At 44.6% G+C, this 23009-nt stretch overlaps 1 long non-coding RNA gene across 1 annotated transcript in view; it reads right to left on the reverse strand.

The window, feature by feature from the left end:
• The window catches only part of LOC142813946 (uncharacterized), a 59209-nt gene extending 36798 nt beyond the window's left edge, over positions 1–22411 (reverse strand). The window contains exon 1 of the long non-coding RNA XR_012894751.1: positions 22079–22411. This is a non-coding gene — a long non-coding RNA (uncharacterized LOC142813946). The remainder of the gene's footprint in view (positions 1–22078) is intronic.
• Positions 22412–23009: the final 598 nt, after the last annotated feature.

The following is a 23009-nucleotide window of genomic DNA, read 5'->3' on the forward strand; positions in this document are numbered from 1 at the left end:
TGCCGGCTCTCTTGAGTTTTCTAAGTAGTATCTAGTGCTCTAAATCGTTACCCTTTTTTGCTAAATACACCCTATTTTATCTGTCGCGTATCACATGCTGGTAATTTTTCTTCTAATTTTGATCACAAGACGGATGGCCATGTCATTGCAACTTTTCACATTTAGCCTGAAAGCTGAATAAACGACCTGAATTGCGAAACTATGCCGTTGTTAATTTTGCTGCGTTGTTTTTCATCTCTTACAAATAAAATTGACACTATATATTGATCATTTTATCGACTTTTATTTGTTATTGCAGGAAAGAAGCTGAGCAAACAACCAAGCAAGCTTAAATGACCGCGTTTATAAATCTAGACTTCGAAAAGCCGTCTAGAAAATAAGGCATCTGGAAAGCTCAAATACATCGAACCTCCCGACGACCCTGAACAGTCGTTTATAAAGCTCAAGACTGAAAGATACACAGGAACCTACATCGTACATGAAAAGACGAGTCTGTTGGCCTGACGGATGAGGAATGCTGCGTAAGCTCCATTCTCCGAGAAGCCAAACACTACCATACACGAGATGAGATGGTCGGTAAGTGCAGGTCGAAGAAGTATTTTCCCTTTTTTTTGACCATGCTGCCACCCGAAAAATCAACGAAGTAACTGTGCGCGGATTCTCAGAGCTACCATGATTCTGGCTCTTTAATGCGACAAAAAGTAGGCTAGGCCAAAACAAAAGGTCTACAAATGAACGTTGAAGGGGCCCGTCAACAAGGTTATAATAAATGTACGCTAACTATAGTAAGATGCAGAGATGGTGTAGTGGTTAGAGCATCGGCCTCGTATGCAAAAGGTCCATAATTCAAATCCCGGTGCCGCACAGTTCCTAACCGGATAAAAAAAATCCGCGTGGTGATGCATTAGGAGGCCTGGGGTGCGGCCTCACCGGTAACCACTGCCGGGAACGCCCTCCCTCACCAGAGAAGGATTGGCCACCCTGGTGCAGTATCTGGCCAGTACCTCCCACAAGCATACGTTAAATAACTCACGGTTCTCAGTCCCCAGCAGCTGAAGCAACTGACCACGGTGGCGGTAAGATCTGCAAAGCAGCAGAGGGTGCTAAGAATCTCTGGATCTGGACAGGCCGCCATTGGAACCTGAACTTGGCAACGTTTAGCGCTAGAACCTTATCTAGTGAAGGAAGTCTCGCTGTACTATTCGAGGAGATAGAGGGTCTTAAATGGGATATAGTAGGGCTCAGTGAGGTTAGGAGGACAGATGAGGCTTATACGGTGCTATAGAATGAGCACGTCCTTTGCTACAGGGGCTCGGCTGACAGAAGAGAGCTGGGAGTGGGGTTCTTAATTCACAGAAACATAACTGGCAACATAGAGGAATACTATAGCATTAATGAAAGGGTGGTAGGTATCGTAATTAAACAGAATAAGGATACAAGATGACGGTGGTACAGGCTTACGCGCCTACATCCAGCCATGATGACGAATAAGTTGAAAGCTTCTATGAAGACGTGGAATCGGCAATGAGTAAGGTAAAAACACAGTATACTATACTGATGGGAAACTTAAATGCAAAAGTAGGGAAGAAGCAGGCTGGAGACCAGGCAGTAGGAGACTATGGCATCGGTACTAGAAAAGCCAGAGGAGAGCTACTAGTAGAATTCGCAGCATGCAATAATTTACGGATTTTGAATACCTTCTACCGAAAACGAGGAAACCGCAAGTAGACACGGAGGAGCCCTAATGGCGAAAATAAAAACGAAATAGACTTTATAGTGAGTGCACACCTCGGCATCGTGCAGGATGTGGAAGTGGTTGGCAAGGTACGATACAGTGACCATAGAATGGTACGGTCTCCAATTCGCCTAGACTTGAAGAAGGAACGACAAAAACTGATACGCAAGAAGTCAATCAATGAGCTAGCACTGAGAGGGAAAGTACAGGAATTGAGAGTCTCGCTTCAGAACAGGTACTCGGCTCTTAGTGAGGAAACCAACCTTAGCGTAGATACAACGAATAATAATCTGACGAGTATCATTACGAAGTGTGCAGTGGAAGTTGGAGGCAGGCTAGTTAGACAGGACACTGGCAAGCTTTCCCAGGAATTCAAGAATCTTATTAGGAAGAGTCAAATTATGAAAGTCTCAAGTACAACAGAAAAAAACAGAACTGGCAGACATTTCAAAGTTGATTAATAGGCGTAAGGTATGCGATGTGAGAAGGTATAATATGGGGAGAAATTAACACGCTCTGAAAAACGGAGGAAGTGTCAACGCAGTGAAGAGGAAACTTGGGATAGGCAAAAATCGGATGTATGCACTAAGAGACAAAGAAGGAAAAATAGCTACCAATATGGATAGGATAGTTAAAATAGCGGAGGAGTTTTACAGAGATCTATACAGTAGCCGGGATAACCACGACTTTAATACTATAGGACCTAGCAGTAACCCAGATGACACCCCACCAGTAATGATAGAAGTAGTCAGAAAAGCTTTGGAGAGCATGCAAAGAGGCAAAGCTGCTGGCAAGGATCAGGTAACATCAGATCGGCTGAAAGATGGAGGACAGATTGTGTTGGAAAATCTAGCCACCCTGTTTACGAGATGTCTCCTGACGGGAAGAGTGCGGGAAGAGTCTTGGAAGAACGCTAATATCATCTTAATACATAAGAAAGGAGATGACAAGAACTTGAAGAACTACAGGCCGATAAGCTTCTCTCTCTAGTATACAAGCTATTTACAAAGGTAGTTTCTAACAGAGTAAAGAAAACATTAGAATTCAATCAACCAAAGGAACAAGCAGGATTTCAAACAGGCTACTCAACAGTCGACCACATTCATACTATCAATCAGGTAATAGATAAATGCTCACAACATAGACAACCACTATACATAGCCTTCATGGATCACGAGAAGGCGTTTGATTCAGTAGAAATATCAGCAGTCATGCAGACACTGTGGAATCAGCGCGCCGATGAAGCATATATAAACATCGTGAAAGAAATCTACAGGGGATCAACTGCTACCATAGTGCTTCATAAATAAAGCAACAGAATAACAATCAAGAAGGGTGTAAGTCAGGGGGACACAATCTCCTCAAAGCTATTTACCACGTGCTTACAGGAGGTTTTCAGAAGCCTAGAATGGGAACAGTTGGGGATAAGTGTTAATGGAGAGTACCTTAGTAACCTTTTACAACTTGAAGTGCACTATTACCTATCTCGAAGCGCTGCTCTTTTCTGAGGTTTTTGTACATTACTTTCGTTTTCTGCAGATTCATTTTAAGACCCACCTTTCTGCTCTCCTTGTCTAACTCCGTTATCATGAGTTGCAATTCGTCCCCTGAGTTACTCAGCAATGCAATGTCATCGGCCAAGCGCAGGTTACTAAAGTACTCTCCATTAACTCTTATTCCTAACTAACTCTTATGCCTAACTAGGGCAGGTAATAACCGCGGAGCCAAACCACGAGACTGAAGTAACTAGAAGAATAAGAATGGGGTGGAGCACAGTTGGCAAGCACTCTCAAATTATGACAGGTAGATTGCCACTATCCCTCAAGAGGAAGGTATATAACAGCTGTATCTTGCCGGTACTTAGCTACGGAGCAGAAACCTAGAGACTTACAAAGAGGGTTCAGCTTAAGTTGAGGACGACGCAGCGAGCAATGGAAAGAAAAATGGTAGGTGTAACCTTAAGAGACAAGAAGAGAGAAGAGTGGATTAGGGAACAAACGGGGGTTAAGACTATCATAGCTGAAATCAAGAAGAGGAAATGGACATGGGCCGGGCATGTAGCGCGTAGACAGGATAGCCGCTGGTCATTAGGGGAACTGACTGGATTCCCAGAGAAGGCAAGCGGGTTAGGGAGAGACAGAAGGTTAGGTGGGCACATGAGATTAAGAAGTTTGTGGTTATAAATTGGCAGCAGCAAGCACAGGACCGGGTTAACTGGCGGAACATTGGAGAGGTCTTTGTCCTGCAGTGGACGTAGTCAGGCTGATGATGATGATGATGATGAACTATAGTAAATTGCAAGATGCTTTCTGGATATCGCTAGAACAATCATCCTCGTCATCACCAGCCTGACTACGCTCACTGCAGGAGGAAAATCTCTCATTTTTCGCCAGCCAACTCGGTCCTGTGCCATCAGCTGCCACTTAATAACCACAAACCATTTTATCTCATCTGCCTACCTAACTTTCTGTCTCCCCTTCACCCGTCTCTTGGAATCGAGTATGTGATCCTTATTAACCAGCGGTTATTTCACCTTCGTTCTAGGTGTCATGCCCTTGATTATTTCTTCTTCATTTCAACGATGACGTTTATTTCCTGATGCACACTCTTCTCTTCTCCTCAGGACAAAAACATGCAGGACGCGCACTCGTGAGTGCAAGTATTTAATCGGATGCCTTTCCCTGGTACCCACAGAAGTTCGTGCAAGGTCATCGGAATTGTGAATCAAGTTTTGTTATTTATATAAATTAGGTATAATTGTGGATAAAGAGCCACGACGACTACGCTGGTTCTGCAAAAAGCAGTGAAAGATGCACGAGGTTTGTTATGCATATATTCAAGTCGACTCGAAAGCAAAATTCATCTTTCTTTTTTTCTCGAACTGTGTATTGATGCTGCCCCACCATTTTCCGAAAGCTTTCTATTTCTAACGCGGTTTTGCTCTGCTTCTAAGATAGGAGGCAGCTCACCTGATTTTGCACTACCTCTGTGATCAGTCCACCTTTGGCCAAGCTTCAATGACACGGGTTGACGTCATGGTGACGTCATATTGACGTCAGGCATTTTGGCTAAATGTGACGTCAAAATGAATAAATGATTTTTATGCATGAGTTTGCATTCCCTAACGCCTCAGGACGCCGATGACAAATTTTCGCGTTTGATGAGGCATCTAAGACCGGCGCTATGCAAATTCTCTGGTACTAGAGCATAGGCTTCGGCACCTCGCATTTCGTTTATAAAGTTCTTAGGTAGAAATAACTGATCTCGTTAGTACCAGCGGATCATCTTCTAAATCGAAAGAATGAATTGGCATGTGTGAGTTTGAGGAAGTGCTTTTGTCACCATACTTCAAAATGTGAACACTCAATTAATATGCCTGCTACTGTTAGTGTGCGATAAGTGAAGTGCGTGCGTTAAATGACTGTCTCGGAGTAAAACTCAACCTTCTACCCATTTCCTTTGTTCCCTTAAGCAGAGCTCTCCCGGCTGCGTAGCGGCTGTTGCCATAGAAGGGAGTGGAAGATTGGTTGCTTGGTGTCCGTCTTGTTCTGGTCGCAGCAAAGAGCGCTCTGCCCTATCGGCTCTGCCGAAGCAACAAGCGACGGTTCCAACGGTGAACGAGTCTTGTTGCTGTACATAAAGTCGAGTTGTCGCAACGTATCGAAAGGCGCTGGTCTCCATCCTTGACAAGCAGCAGCAAACACGACGAGACAAGACGAACACCAAGTAACCAACCTTCCACTCCCTTCTACAGCAACAGCCGCTACGCAGCTGAGAGAGCTCTGCTCAAGGGGACAGAGAGAGTGGTCGGAAGGTTGAGTTTTACTCCCGGAAAAGTGTGCGACACTAAAATTCAAAATACAAGCAGTGCACGCGCGAACAGAAACCGGGTCAATATCATGAAGAAGAACACCGGCAAGAACGCGCTCTACGTCAACAACATAAAAAGAAAGTGACCCAATCAGCAATTACCAAAAAGATTTCGCGAACCAATGACTTGCAAACACGGCAACCCAGAAAGCCCCAATGGGAAGCCGACGAGTCTGCCCGAAGAGCGCCAAGCAGTTCAGAAGGTGGTCTCAGTTCAGGTGGAAGTAAGGGGAAGGCGGTTCACCATCGTCACGCTCGTGGTTTGCCCCGAGTGCTTGGCAGAGGTCAAAGTCATAGCGGCCTGCTTCAATTGACCTCAAGCTTCGACGGTTCACGGTGCCAGCGGAAACCTACCGCAGCCACCAGGTCCACTGTCGGGTGTAGGCCCGAGTTCTTGGTTGTGGTCCCTCGTCCGCGCGACCGAGCAGAAGGCTGCCAGGCTTCGCCAGCCCTGTCTTCGGCACTACTTGCTCTGTCGTGCCTACATTTGAGCGTTTCCCTGCTGTTCGCCAAATTTCTGTGGTGCCGACATTCCCTTTTTACAACTCCGCTACGTAGATGAGCCCCGCATAAGCTTCAAGCACTAACCAGTGAGACGCTCTCGTGGTAAGACTCAGCATGTGCGTTGCTTCTTGAGGTTTTTTATCTGTTGTGTCATGCTATGTTCCTGTTTAGCATCCTTGCAGTGCGTCAATTTTCGTGTATTATTTTTATAAAGCAAAGGAAACAGATAACAGCTTCGCCATTTTTCCTTACGGATGTTTTGGTCACTGACAAAACAAAGTCTGTCTAACCCAAACATTTCGATGAACCTCGTTAGAAAGTTTTTCTGGCAGTTATCACAACTTGGCTTTTCCTCCTCTTTAAATATGGCTTTATGCGCGATATTCGAAGTTCACAGCTAATCACTTTGACAAAAATTCATGATGATAAAAGCTTCTTATTGACCAAGGACAGTAATAATAAGTTGAAAAAAGGAAGCAACAGGAAGAGAAAGAAAGGCGGGGATGTTAACCAGTCTAGAACGACCGGTATAGTACCCTCCACTAAGTTTATTGTAATTGGAGTAGCGTTAGGTGGTAGTTAGCGTATTTCATAAAACAGCAACAGTTTACAGTTTGTCCCCACGTGTGTTTGTTAAATATATTAATATAACAATGCATGCCACACTGCGCAAGTAAGAGAAGCACTGAAAAAGACGACACAATTTTGAAGTGTGGGACGCCACATAGTTTTCACTTGGGTGTAGTGTAAATGTATTGCGAAAGTGCTTTGCTTTCTTATGTACCTTCACAGAACGTTTTAGTGGAGATGCTCTCGCGACTCCGGATATGTCTTATGGCGGAAATGCTGCATCAACAGCCGTGCCACAGTGACAGTGTGCCATCACGTAACTGTACTGTTTTATATTCGTCTAACCAAGTGTGGCTCCTGCTAAACAGGTTTCAACAAAATTTTGCCTTTGCTTCATCTTTAATTCAGGTATAGGGCCCTGAAATTGCGATGCACAAAGAATTTTTCATTTATTTCTTAATGTTTAACCATGAAGCGAACTTTTTTGAAAGCGTTGCCGCTGTGTCCAGAAATCGAACGAACGCAGCTCGAGAGAAGAAGTATACAAGCAGCGGGCTTGATTTTATTCCCACGTCTAGATAGCAAGCATACCTTCGATCCACCAAGATTTAAAACTTTCCTCGTATACCTACAAAATACATACAAGCATCGTGTTGACGGCAGTGAAGAAGACAGCATCAGCTACACATATTGTTTTAACAAAGAAGATGGTGCCATCTCGCACAAGGCAACAGTTGGCGGTTTCACACTTCCGCCTCATGGCTCGTTGTGCTGACAGGGTGCAGTCTTGCGGGGTGTCGCTGAGCACAATTTTCATAGGAGGAAAGACCGCACAAGAAATCGTTCATACTAATGGCCATAGAGAGTACTAATGCCTGTAGCACGTATTTCTTCAACGCTATAAATGCCTATGACAGCCTGTTAAATCTTCGTATGAATGCCCATGAAGTGCACGACTTTCAATAAACTGATTGAATGCCAAGCTGGCAGCGGCAATATTTCCTAAACATCGCTGTTATAGACTTCCATTCTAAAGGCTCACTAACTACACGTAAGTGTTTTGAGGGGCTTTGCCTGGAGTCCTCTTTGCGGAAGGTTCGCAACATTTCATTGGAGTCATAGATACTACCCAAAACCTACCGTCTGATCAAAATGTTTAGTCATTCGGTATCAGTGCATACTTGATTTTCTTAGAGAACACTTGCAAAGTACATTTGCTTCAGTACGAATATTGTCGCTTGATTCGACTTCTGAACATTCATTTTTTGTCATAGCTAAGATACCGACACTCTATCTGTGATCTGCGTGATCTAAGAATTGTTAATATTTACGCGACTGAATGTGGTGAAAACATATCCGGCATTTTTACGAAGGATCGTGTGGAGTGTCTGTGGGCGTATACTGTTGTCTTAATAAACCAGAAGTCTTCCCCAAACATTGACCCCACCATTCGTTTCAAGAACTTCACATTTTCAGGTATTTATTTGAGTAAACAATGTATTATTCAAAGCACTAGCTCAGGGAAGTTAACGAAAACATCATCAACAAAAACAACAACAACAACAACAACAAGAATAATAATAATAATAATAATAATAATAATAATAATAATAATAATAATATGAGTATAACATAAATATCTAGGAGGACATTCAAATCCACGATATTATTATTCGGGACGCCGGGGAGCGGAGCTACAGAAATTTTGACCATCTTGTGGTCTTTTACGTGCACTGATGTCGTTCAGTACACAGGCTCCAAGCATCTCACCTACAACTAAATGCGACCGCCATGGTCGGGATCAAACCCGTAAGCTTGGGTTAGGTTGGGTTTCGTGTAAGTTACATTACAGATAAATGAGCCGAAAGAATGTTTGCACACAACGTGCCATCAATTGTTGTGGGCGGTGGAGAGGGCGAAGCAAGAACAGGTGTGTTGCAAGGGGCGGAGGAACTGGCAGATGAGGGCACTGCGACGAGCGTGCTGCGAGTGAGGTAGAGAGTGATGTCAGCGCGCAACTGCGAGGGAAGCATGACGTCAACGCGCAGCTACGGCATATTCTACTTCACACCGCTGCAACACCTCCGTCGAAGGGAACGCGTTGCAGCGCGTTCGTACAGATGCACGTACGTACGGCGTTACACGCGTGAGTCAAAGAGCTACTTCGCATCTAAAAAAAGTCTGGCCTTTAGATTAAGTGTACACATTCTCTCAGGGCACAACCACAATTTGTGCGCCAATTTCCCCCCGTGGAATACAAAAACATTGATGCGCGAATTTGTTAGGGGACAGAAATTACGTATCATCACGTAACAACTAGCCGTGAGATAAGAATACTGTAATACGTATTAGTTATTCATGCGACTGAAGTTAGCGTAACACGCACTCACGTCAGCAATGCAGCAAATCATGCGCCATCACTTGGCTACACACGTGATAAAATCACCTAACATTTACTCTCGAGACAATCTCCCGAAATCACGTAAAACCTATAGCCACATGACATATTTCAACATACGAAAGAGGTATTCAGGTTACATATTCTCGCCAAAAAACGTAATAGGTAGTCACGCCATTAAAACCACATCACTTAGCACGTGGTCACGTGACATGTCTAACCAAGCCTAGCCATACTTTACATCTAGAATCGTAAGGATTTGGCATCTCCATCAAAAGCTAGCAAGACTTCTCTAGGTAAAACGCTAGCATGGCTGGTGGCTCTAGCTTTGCGGCACTAATGACGCTGCTCACTTTTTTTTTGTCATTTCACTCGATAGCACTAAGAGCACGAGCGTCGGTGGCTGCGGACAACTATGGCACCAAAATAGTTCTACGTGATTCCTTAACACCGCGGGAAAATTATTTTTTTTTCAATAGAAGCTGTGCTATACTGACGAATAGTAAGCGCCTGGAGCAAATAGAAAAACAACAAGACGACTAACTACAATGAACAATAAAAAGGCAGAGACGGGAAAGTGGAAGCTTGTAGTGGAAACTTTCTAAATAGGGAGTGTATGCTAAAGCCCACGTTTCGACAAACTGGCTTTTATCTTCTAGGTTGCAACTGATTTAACTGAAACCAATTCCATCCTTGAAGAAAAGTGCACTTCCCGAAACATCGGCTCCATCGCAATCCCCATGTTTAGAAATTCGACAGCCAAAAATGGCGTTTTAGGATATTTACGCTTGTATTTACAATTTCAGCAAAAGATATGCTGGGTGTCGTACTACTGGCTTCGAGCATCAACTATGTGACACCAGAAGAAATGAGCAGCTTGGCTTGCCATTCGGGTGAGTGATAAGAAGTCTGGTCTATACTTCTGCAACAAAACTATCACGATAAGAAGGAGAAGGCAAAATAATCAAGACATATGTATCATACGTGGCCGATCAGTCACCACCAGTCAAACTTATCAATCAACAAACATGTCGCAAAACTTCCCTGGAACTGGATGTTGCAGATCCTTCAGAAAGTGTCACTTTCATGCGCCGACGAACGAGTCCAAACTAAGGCGCTTGAAGAAAGTTCGCCACGTTTCCGTCGAAATGCCAGGAAATTACTTGTGCCGCAACGCTCATTGGGAACTTTTCCTACCTGGTGATGAAACGGCACTGGCCCTGACAAGGCTCCTCAAAGAAAATGTAGGGTAGATACAATTCGTACGAAAAGTTCTCTCTATGCCAGCACGCAATGGCATATATATGACTGTGTTTAAGCAACATTTTTACCGTGAAATTCAAGCATTGTGGTATAGAAATGGTTTCATTCTATATTGTACACGTTCGTATCACATAAGATATAAACGAAGATTAGTATTGTCGTGTAGACCTCGGGATAATTTTCCTGTACAGTAGTTGATAGAGTTAAGCCAGTAGTCTGCGAAAAATGATTTTATAGTACAGGTGCTCCAATCGTTAAACGGAACGCGCAAGCGGTGGCCTAACTATGCAAAAATGCATACCATCATACACTATCAGAAAAGTGGTTCTTCATTGATCGATATCAGCCATGGTGTTCGCATTTCAATGGAGGAAAAGGTAGAAATGGAAAAGGTAGAAGATATTTGTGCACTGTGTGAAGTCAGTGGACATTAAAAACATCATATGGTCAACTTTTCCGCAACCCTCAACTACGTCGTCTCTCATAATCATATTGTGGCTATGCGATGTTAAAACCAGATGATATACATAGTTCTGATTATTGCGATAGGAACTCTATGGACACTCTCAGCTGCATTCTGCCGCCGGCATCGACGTCAGCATCGCCGCATGTATATATATATATATATATATATATATATACATATGGGGGAAAGAAGTGTATACCTAAGGGCTCGTTTTTCCGTCTTTTGACACAATATTACTGAGATATAACAGACAGTAATGCCAAAGAATGTACAGAGGAAGTGATTAGAACCAATGGAATGTAAATAAGAAAGAAAAGTGGGTGAAAGAATAACCTGGTGGTTATTTTTCCAATGTAGCGTTGACGCACGCGCACGCTGAGCACAGCGACGCTACGTTAGCGAAATGGGAGCACTGATAGTCTGACGCCTTGCGCGACCAGCTTCGTAACCTTGATGATGATTCAATTGAAACCCTGAAGGATATGATCAATGCAGCATGGAAAGAAGGCAGGGTGCCAGAGCAGTGGAAGCTGGCCAGGACGATCCTTATTCCTAAGCCAGGAAAGCCCCCTAACTTGGACAACATGAGGCCATTATCCTTGACATCATGTAGCGGCAAGGTTGCAGAACATGCCATACTGCACAGGATAAACAAGTACTTGGAAGATAACGACATATATACACACAACATGGTTGGATTCAGGGCAGGGCTATCCACACAAGATGCATTGAAGCTTATCAAACACCAGGTCATCGACAACGAAACGAGAGACGTGAGAGCCATTCTGTGCATAGATCTAGAAAAAGCGTTTGACAACATCCGCCACTCATTCATACTCGAAGCAATTTCCAAGCTTGGTCTGGGGAAAGCCTTCTATAACTACGTATGGTCCTTTCTTACAGATCGGAAAGCCGTGATGAAGATTGCAGATATCGAGACCGCAGCAATCGAACTAGAAGCAAGGGGCACGCCGCAAGGGGCAGTGATTTCACCAATGCTGTTCAACATTGCCATGATTGGACTGTCAAAGAAATTATCGAGCATTGAAGGATTGAAGCACAGCATCTACGCAGATGGCATTACCATCTGGTGCACAGGTGGAAGCGAGGGGCAGATTGAGAGCGCCCTGCAAGAGGCGATTGACACCGTGGAAGAGTACCTTCGTCCTTCTGGGCTCAAGTGCTCCTCGAGTAAGTCAGAACTTTCACTGTATAGGACTGCACGCCGGGGACCGAAACCCAGGGGATGGAAGCCGTTAAACCAGATAGACATCCACCTTCGTACAAATCAAGGGGATTCCATCCAGAGGGTCGACTCCATCAAAGTCCTGGGCATGCTGATAGAGTCTACTGGCACCAACAGCAAATCTATAGCCAAGTTAATTTGGAAAACAGACAGTGCGGTGCACCTCATACGCAGAGTGGCCAACAAAAGAAATGGGATCAAGGAAGACAACCTCATCAGGTTGATGCATGCGTTTGTTCTTAGCCACTTCACGTACGAGGCAGCAATGCACAACTGGTCAAGAACAGAGTCCGAGACACTGAATCTGCTCCTCAGGAAAGTTATCAAGAAGGTCCTGGGCCTACCCATACATACCAGCACGGAGCGTCTGCTTGAGCTTGGCATTCACAACACGCTCGAAGAAATAGCAGAAGCCCAAGAGAGAGCACAGTTTACAAGGTTATCTACAACAAGGTCGGGGAGAATGATCCTGCAGGAGCTGGGCCAACACCCAATGGCAATCAGGCACAATTACAATGATATCCCCGACAACATCAGGTGTCATCACGGTGTCTCCTATACCAAGAAACATGCATCCAGAACACAACGTCAGAAGAAGAGTAGCGAGGGCCAGGACTATACTTCGTCAAGTCTCAAACGAGGAACGAGGGGTCGTATTTGTTGACGCGGCTTCCTACGCCAATGGGAAAGCGTTTGTGGCAGTGGCGGTCGATGGGGCTGGCCATGTCGTCAACTCAGCGACGGAAGACGAAAGACCCAATCATTGCGGAACAGGTGGCCATCGCCTTAGCACTAAAGATGTATAACATTGAAGTCGTCTACAGTGATTCCATGGCAGCACTACGGGCGTTCGCCAAGGGGACGGTCTCTGAACAAACGCTGAGAATACTGCAAGGCAAAAACATAACGCATCATCTTCTGAGTTGGTTCCCAGCTCACCTTGGGCAAATCAACGATTCCCCTCCCAATCTCAATGAAGCAGCACACGAGGCGGCGCGAGAACTCTCCAACCGCGCCTCCCCGGGGATGCGTTCTACCGGTGAAGGTGATAACCGGGAAATTCTTACAACATATAACGAGCTCACTAAACATTTCTACCTGTCTAGAAGGATTTTCCCTCCACCTCACAAAAATCTAACCCGGCCCCAAGCACTTACGTTAAGGCTTTTACAAACGCGGATGTACCCTACTTTGAAAATGTTACACATCATGTACCCTGACCTATACCCAAGTAATCTTTGTCCACCATGTGGGGAAATAGCTTCATTAGAACACATGCTCTGGCAGTGCTCCAAATTCGCTCATATATCAAACATCACCTCTGCCAGATGGGAGGCGGCAATCCGCAGCTCATCCTTGGCAGATCAGCTCTGGGCTGTCCACCAAGCCCGCGAGGCGGCTGAGGAGCTTGGCATCTCAGTCCTCACGTGGGAGCTGCCCGCAGCACAGTGATCTGTGTTTTGGAGGACCAAATAAAAGTTTATCCAATTCAATCCAATTGCGCGACCAGCGTCCGTCGGCAACTGGCGCGAAATGCGACATGCTGCATATCGCGCCGAAGCGTTACCCAGACAAAACTGCGTCTGCATCTTTTCGTGATGCGGGGACGCCGGACGTGCTGAAATCCGCATGCTTCAAAGCAACGTAGCGTGGCGCGCGCCTGCGAGTATATCGCAGGACTGGCGCCTGGCGTGCCAATGCCGGCATGACGCAACAAAATGAACGCCGGTGAGCACACGCACCACGTCACGTCGAAATGTATGGGGGTCTTGACTGTGGCATGTAGTCATGTTCTCACATGACACGCATCTCATGATTCTCATTTTTACACCTGTCAGATACCTTCGTCATCGATTGGCGTCACGTAATACAGAGTTTGGTACATATGAAGCTAGCCAAATGGCCGCGAGCGCATCATGCGCTTACTACGTAGTCATGTTGTTACATGACACGCCTCTCATGTCTATCATGTTTGCACCAGTATCATACCTTCATCATCCATCCACTTCCCGCAATACCAAATTTGGTATAAGTAAAGCTAGCGAAACGGCCGCCAGCGCATCATGAGCTTGGCAAGTAGTCATGTTGTTACATGACACGCATGTCAAGATTTTCATGTTAGGGTCTCTTGCTTGTGTTTGCCATGCAATCATGTCCTACCATACCAGTTTTGCAACATTACATGTGAACGAAACCACCTCAAGAGCTGCATAACCATGAAATGTAAATCATGACATTCATGACATCCATGTCATGATTTTCATGTTATGGCTAATCAAATATGTTCTTCATACAGTCATGTTATGCCATAACAAGTTTGGTATCGATACCATCATTGAAACGACCAGAAGAGCTAAATGTCGTAGGTGGATAGATAGATAGATAGATAGATAGATAGATAGATAGATAGATAGATAGATAGATAGATCGCTAAGAAATGCTTCGCATTTAAAAATAATTGAAGCAACGCTAGTACGCTGAAGCGCGAGCACTGCTACTACGCGGGTGGCGAGTGGCTTTGCCGCAAGACTTTTGAACCCAAGATGTCGTACCTTGGCGCAACTCTACTGTCTAAAGTAACTCTAGTGCCTCCATGAAGCAGCGGGTAGGTGCCGCTACCGTATCGTCTTAGCAAAGCGCAAGAAACACCCCCCTTTGCGCACATGGCCTTGAATTGTCACCTTAACGTAGCGTAACAAACGCTACGTTCCTTAGAATTACTTATGTGTGACTTTTACAGTATTAAGAAGCATACCAGAGCATATTTAGGTGTTGATGTTATGCCTCAATTATGCGCAACACTTGCTTCTTAGTCGATACTGCGCAGAAGTATCAACGAAAAATTAGAGGAATATCAGTGAGTGCAGCAGGTTTGGCTGGGTTTGGGACAGCAAGGCAAACAGAATACAAGGAAAAACCACAAGCCGTTTTGGCTGACAGACGGACAAGTCGACAGACAGACCAACCAAGAAAGACGGTCATCTCTGAAAACCGAGTGCTCGCGCTGCACAACTATTCACTGGCCACAACATAGAGAAATATGCTAAATAAAAAATGGCAGCATATCCACGGACTGAATGATGGAGAGTGGGCGAAGCATTCGTCCGTCCATTCGTTCTTGCTTCCGTCCGTCCATACGTCCGCCTGTTCATGCGTCCGTCCCTGCGTTCGTCCATGCATCCGCCCCTGTGTGCGTTCATGCGTCCATCCATGCATCTGTCTCTGCGTCCATTCGTCCATCTATTCAACACTCTTCCCCATATAGAAGCACCGCCATCCAGCGGACATTCCAAAGACTAAACAAGAGGTGGCACACGCACACTTTCTTAGGCTTGCGCTTCGGGTCTACTTCCCACCTTTAACCACCTCGAGTTCATGGTATATACTAGTTCACTGTATTCACGACACTCCGGCCCAACACTCGCTAAATCTTTCTAAAACCAAGGAGGTTATGCCCAGCGAGTATAACGTAGCAACCTTTTCCTGTCAGATAGTGCTCACTGTACATGCCAATGGCTGCTAAGGGGAAATTAAAGACAGGAGAATTCGGCTTTTACTTTCTTACAGCTTGCGCTTCGTATCTACTTCCCACCTTTAACCACCTCGAGTTCATGGTATATACTAGTGCATTGTATTCATGGCACTGCGGCTCAACGCTCGCTAAACCTTTCTAAAACTAAGGAGGATAAACTCAGCGAGTATAACATAGCCACCCTTTCTAGTCAGATAGTGCTCAATGTACATGCCAATGGCTGCTAATGTTATTTACAGCGTGCGCGTTAACTAAAAAGCGAACGCTCCTGTCTCTCATTCCCCCTTAGCAGCCACTGACATGTACATTGAGCAATATGTTTTATTGTTCAACAACGCACAGGAAAAATCTCTCATCGGCACCACCTTGGAGGTGAAAATATTATTGTTACACACTACAACGGCTACGAGGGACGAACGGGTGCCATTATAAGGAGCTTCGCCCCTAAATGTGCCCACCCGAGCCTTTTAGTGGCCGAGCAAGAAATGGTCTTACCAACCACTAGAGGGCGTACTTATGCTCGCTTTCACTCCTTCGAGGTATATAATGACCGCCTCAGGAAGGCAATCAAAACCCAAATTTGGTATCACCCTTTTGCAAAGAACAAGTTTTCTTGACTTGTCCATTTTTCGATATCCACTCTACATCGTGTCCCGCTGAGGACATTTAATCTTTTGCCACAAAATCAGTAAATTGTGACCAGAAAGTGTTGTCTTTCGGCAGTTGTTTGGCACAAAGGGTGCAAATTCTTGTGGTTTAAATGCAATGGACATGTATTTCTTTGTGGAAGCATGAATTGTGTTTCTGGACACGAAAAAATGCGGTGAAGGTGGTTATGCACATAGGATTGAGCTTTTCCCATAAGCTGCATCGCATCTAATAACACCACTTTAACAGCGATTTTGTATTTAACTTTGGGAAAGTGATAAAAAATTATCAGTGGGGTAAATAATATTGATGAACAACCACAGATATTTGCGCGACACACTGACTGAACGAAACGAAATGGCTCATCGTGAATTGCCATCTGGTGCTTCACAACCTTTATTCGAATTGAGCGAGATTGGTGAGGACTGCGAGTGCGCGCACATCTTTGCGCACTGCAGTCACATTTCCCTAGAGCCATTGTTCACGAAGAGACTGCGCAAGCGGCATTGAAAGCTTTAATCGGATTTGGCCCTCCGACGGCTCTTAACTAATCCCTAAAGCCATAATTTGAACTGAAATTCCGTTATTACCTCCACGTAGAAATGTAGTATTGTTATGGTTCCTCGACCAGGGTGTTTTCAGAGCACCACTTTCGGTTTAGTGAATCTAACGTTGCCAATTGGAGAAAACATCGCAGTTTAAGGAAAATTGTTTTCTTTCAATCCAAATGCACAATGTGTTCGAAAACAGATAAAAGAGCTATTGTCAGTTTATTGTGCTCTACTGCTAGAGTTAGATGTTTTGAGACAGATGGGGCAATCAAACTGCATAAAAGTGCCCTATTACGCGGAAAGGCAGGAACCGTATGCTACCATTGTCGTGCCTAATAGAAGAAAGTGAAAGATGCCTTCCGCTAGTAAATAGTCCAGCTGAGTAAGTGGTGTAACGCGTTACAGTATTTGACTTCGGACAGCTCGGTGCTTGTGCATTAGTTGCCCTTCATTCTCGTACGTCCCGGAAACGTGGAATTCCAAGATTTTAAGAACCACTTAACAGATGTTTTCAGTCGCTTACGAAAGGAGGTTTTCATTGAAGAAAGGAGGCTTTCATTGTGGCACACAACAGTCTATCTGTTCGTATTGAAATACATAAAGCTTCTGATGTCGGAGTCATAATAAACTTCAGTGACATATTTTCATCCCAAAATATGCATCATGGACAAAATTAACGGGATCAAGCGAGAAAGAAAAAGTTTAGTCAACGGGAGTCGAACCAATAACCTCTTTCTTCACAATGACAAAGACCGGCGACCGACACGTGATCCACTGAACAATGGTCAGATTGTTTTGGTTGCGAATGTCCTTAGGACCTCACGATATCTATTCAGCTTCAGCCTGTCCGTACACCATGCACAGGGGAAGCGCAGGTGCAAATTATCTGCGCGCGAAACTGTATGCAGAGCGCATATATTGTTTGAAAAGAATGACCAATCCCACGTACAGCGGGAATCGACAATATACGCGAAGCACGAATGAGGAAGGTTAATATGGCATTTTAAAATCAGCACAAAGTTACAAGGCAGACGCAAATTATGGTGTACATGATTTACATGACAAGATTATCACGTGTGGACTTATAGTTTACCTTCACGTCCATTCACGCCACACGATACCGAATTTGCTATATGTGGAGCTAGCGAAACGGCCGCGAGCGTGCTTTGAGCGAAGCATGTAGTAATATTTTACATGACACACATGCCATGATTATCATGTTTGGACGTGTCATTTACCTTCGTCGTCTATTGCCGTCACGTGATGCCAAAATTGGTATATGTTGAGCTAGTAAAGCAGCCGTGTTTGTAGTATGCTGTAATAGCCACCTCTCGTTAGCCTTTAGAATGTTGGCTTGATGGAGGTGCTTGTTGTGTATGATGAAAAGATGCGAGATGGTAGTACTTTGAGGGTTCACTGGATGGGTAGACGAACGGACGGACAGACATACAGACAGGCAGACGGACGAAGAGATGGAAGCACGGATGGATGGACTCAAGCACGGGCGGTCTCATGGACGGACACACTGTTGAACGGTCGCACGGAGGAGAGTCGCACGGACGGACTGACGAACGCTCCACCCCACTCATCATCATTCACTCCCTGAATATGCTGTAGCTTTTTTTTTTTGCTTGTTGGCCTCACGTAACACGTGATCTCAATATAAACTGGCAGCTAAACAATGACTCTCGTATGCTACCTGAAGACACCAAGTCTGCCAGGACGAGACCCTGCCATGAATAAAGTAAGTAAGTGTAAAGGTAAGGGCAGGTCTTTTTTCAAAGACAAAATGGTAAATGAGAATTGATAGACAATAACGCCAAAGAAAGTATGGATATATGATCAGCAGCAATTATAATGCAAATGTGAAGAAATGAATATGAAAACAAAGGTACCTCGCCGTTGGAAAGTATATTTTTTGTTCACCTTTCTGAAACATTGGAGCATTTGCGATTGCGTGATCCTCCAGCATGCGAATGATCACACAGGTTAGAGTGTCCTTACACCCATTTCTTTAGTTGCAGCTTCTGCACGCCATACCCCATGATTCGGTCCCCTAAATAATATTTTCTTTCAAGGTGTTCTTAAAGATTTTAAGATGTACTTTTCTTTGCGAACTGTGTATATCTGGAATGATCGTGATGGGCAGCTCCACAGTCATTGTGTTGAGCATTATGAAAAGAATTACGTAATCACCTGTTTTTTAAATTGTATTTTTTCATTGTGTTGGACATCTGTATCCATCCCTGCCTTGGCTCAAAAACTGAGACTCAGTATATGTAAATAAATGTACAAATAATTAAGTATAGAAATAACATAACTGTTAAACACTGACTGGTACAAGTCAAAACATCGAAGCGAGTGAAAGGTAGCGACATTGAATGCGTAAGAGCACGTGATCTCTCCACTTTGACTTTCAACTTTGCACCATAAAACTTCACACGTGCATGTGACCGCCTCAATATCATCCACGCAACAGATATCCGAAACGATGTGGGCCACATGCGACACTGTAGTTTCATTCTATAGGGATTCAGATGCACTGATTTTCTTGTTCACAGGGATAAAATTCCGACAACTTGCGTGACAAAAGGATGTGCCAAGATGGACAAGATCATATACTACAAGCATACCAGACGTTAGCAAAGCGGCATTCTTTTCAGCGCACTTTCTCGCTACCCCGACTACAAAAATTCTGCAGCAATTTTTTCTATGTCGATTCTTACGCCACTTTGCTTTAAAGCTTTCTATGCGGTCACAGAGTGCTTTGAAAATACAGAAATACAGTATGCAGAATACAGAATTCATACAAAGTTGAATCAACACAAAAATGCGAAAATCAATATATTTTGCCCCCGCAGCGTCACACCGTTAAGCATGATCTGATGGCAATGAATTGGTGGCATTCACTGCGTGAATGCCCGTCATGTTGGTGTATGTTCACTTTCCAAATACTCTAGGTGTGTATAAAATATGGTCTAGTGGCTAAGGTACTCGGCTTTGACCCGCAGGTCGCGGGTTCAAATCCCGGCTGTGGCGGCTGCATTTCAGATGGAGGCGAAAATGTTGTAGGCCCGTGTGCTCAGATTTGGGTGCACGTTAAAGAACCCCAGCTGGTCAAAATTTCCGGAGCCCTCCACTACGGCGTCTCGCATAATCATATGGTGGATTTGGGACGTCAAACCCCACAAATGAATCAATCAGGTGTGTATAAAATATTTTAAATCTAGATGGGAGCAGACAGATGTAAACAACGTAGTGGGAAAATCAGAGTTATCAGTGAAAGTGCCTCAGGCTGGCCGGCCGACATTGCGATAGGAGGACCTATCTTTTTCAAAGGTGCCATGTCATTCTTGGCGTCTTAGTTCTAAAGGGATTAGCGGTGACGTCAACTTCTGTTGGGGGGGGGGGGGGGGCGTGTATCTGTTGATAATCGCCGTCTGAAAAGCAAAAAAAAAGAAACTATAAAGCAAAGGAGCGCTGTCCTTGCTCACCTTCTAGTCAGGTAGTAATTTCCGGAGAGCGAAAAAAAAAAGAAAAAGAGGGAAAAAATTGGCCCGTATTTGCATGTTAATCTGCAAAACTAACCTAACCAATTTTTTTAAAACAATGAAAAACAATTTATCACTTCTAAATTCGCGTCCTTACTACGGTGAACGTCATAAACGCCGAGAAGATCAGTTTTCTTGCAGCACTCAGAATTAAGTATCATAGGTTTTACTTTGCGTACATATCAATGCTAATAGAATGACTTGCTTTTAGCACGATTAAAGATGCAACTGTTGGTGAAGCGATCTCTTCGGCGCAGTGTGCATATCGACACCAGTGGCTGTTTGCGCACAGTAGACGTGTCTTAAACGTGGCGTGTGCTTTACGCATTACCCACCATTTGCCCCCAAATAAAGGCCGCTTTGCAGGACGGCCCACGCTTGTAACGAACTCCGTTTTCCCGCTACTGTTCGAGGAGCTCTTCGTAACTCAGGATTCAAGTTCTCGCCTGATTACTCCATACGTTACCTCTGTAAAGAAGAAGCGTGTGGCTAAGCGTTCGTGAAGCTGAGTGTTCGGAGTTCACTTTAGTGCAATGACTATTGCACACAACTAATATAAGTGACAACGCTCCTATAAGGGCGGTCGTTTTCTCGAAAAATTGTGAAGTGTGAATGATTGATGATTCTTGATGTTGATTGATTTGTGGGGTCTAACGGCCCAAGACTACCATTTGATTATGACAGACACTGTAGTACAGGGCTCCGGAAATTTTGCTCGCCTGGGGTTCTTTAAAGTGCACCCAAATCTGAGCACACGGGCCTACACAATTTTCGCCCCCATCGAAAGTGCAGCCGCCGGCAGGTGGGATTTCATCCCGCGACCTGTGGGTCAGCAGCTGAGGAGCTTAGCCATTAGACCACCGCAGCGGGGCTGGAGCCCGCCACTACGGCATGTGTCGTTATCGTATGGTGGTTTTGAGACTTTAAACTACATGTCATTTGATCAATTAATAACTGATTTAAGACGAACAGGCAGCCTATCTGTGTCCAGGTGATTGACAGTTTTCTTCTCTTTTTTGCCCAGCAATGACAAGAACAGACACTGGTAATATTAACGCCGGAGAGTTAGGAAAAAAAGCTGACATCGGCAGCGCTGACCCGGCGAGTGCGTAGAATATCAAAGCCGCAGCTGGAATCGAACCCAAGCACTGTGCGTGGCAAGCAATTATTCTACCATAGAGCCACGCCCCGTCTGGATACTGCTTTGAAAAAAAAAAACGCTATTAAGGCACAATGTTGCTTAAGCGTCAATTATAGTTGCACTGCTGGCTGGCCAATCTTAGAAACAATAAATACGTACTCCTATGATGCAGCCACCACGTCGGGTTACGTAAATTGTGCTTAAACGCCATCCACATAAGCTGAGTTATGCACCAATGTGCAGGGCTACCAATGTCGAGTCCACAAGCGTTACATATAAGCTTACGGTTCTTAGTGTTGCTAGTATTCGTTTGGCTGTAGGCATCGTTACGCAAGCGTAAAAAACTGGTTGGTCAGTATATGTTTGTGCGAACAACATCTGTACTTAGCTTTAGTGCCATCTCGTAGCGTTTCGTTCGATAAAAATTACAACACAGTCACCTTTACTCCGCATGTTTCACGTAACTTCGATTTCTAAGGTACGCAGGAACGGCCAAATTTTTCGTTTCTGCTTTTCCTTGTTCTCTCAACGGGACACCTTGTGCAGTACCACACACCTCAAGGACTATAGCACGTGAAGTAAAATAGCAGAAGCACCACTTACTGTTCGTATTCCCGACTGTGACGAACCAACTGTAGGCGGCGAACAGGCAGCCACAAGCTCTTCTGATTGTCCAGATCAGCGCACTCACTGTACGGGATGTTGCTCCACCGTCACCACAAGACGTTCTTGGCTAGCGTTGCGAACACAGTCGTGCACACACGGGCAATTTGCTGACACGGGTTAGCATTTAGTAAACTTTGGTGAGCGGAAAATATGACGAATTAGAAAAGAAGGCGACGGCAGACGGCAGAACCCCCGCCCAAACGCTTTGTTGGTCGTGGGGGATTTTTATTTTTTGTACTTCCTAACGCATGCGCCAAGAAGTTCCGGTAACACGTTTTTCGTAATCTGGGCATTCTATTTTTTTAGTAGCCTTCAGTGGCGACTCCTTCTTCTAGTGATGCAACGGTGGCTCTGTAGCTTATCAGAATGTATCGGAAGGCGATGGTGAGTGTAGTCATATCACACTGAGCCGAAAGATAGTGAGGTGGAGGCTGCGCAGGAATATGCGCAGAGTGGATCGCCACGAATTGTTGCCAAAGTTCTGCAGCAGGAGAAAGAGGAGGATGAAGTAGCAAGCCTTTATAGAGGAAGAACGGAACCGTTCAGCTAGAACCACCAATTTATTAGGAAAAAAAGAAAAGTGTGCTTCCCCATCCAACAGAGTGTTTCACTTGATAAGATTTATGAAAGTTTGAATAGTGACTCAATTGAGGTCCAATGCAGTCCAAATTGCACAAGTTCAGCATAGAATTACACTAATTTTCAAAACATGATAAGTCCACAGAAGTGTGCATAACGATGTGCATCATCGCAAACAATCGGTTTCAAATTTTATTTCTATAAGTGATGTTTTAATTAGCTCCACAAAGCAAGTTACAAGGCTATTTCAGTTCCGCGACCTTTCATTTTTGCCGGGTATTTCTTTGGG

This window comes from Rhipicephalus microplus, chromosome 4, assembly GCF_043290135.1.
Source record: "Rhipicephalus microplus isolate Deutch F79 chromosome 4, USDA_Rmic, whole genome shotgun sequence".
Lineage (NCBI taxonomy): Eukaryota > Metazoa > Arthropoda > Arachnida > Ixodida > Ixodidae > Rhipicephalus > Rhipicephalus microplus.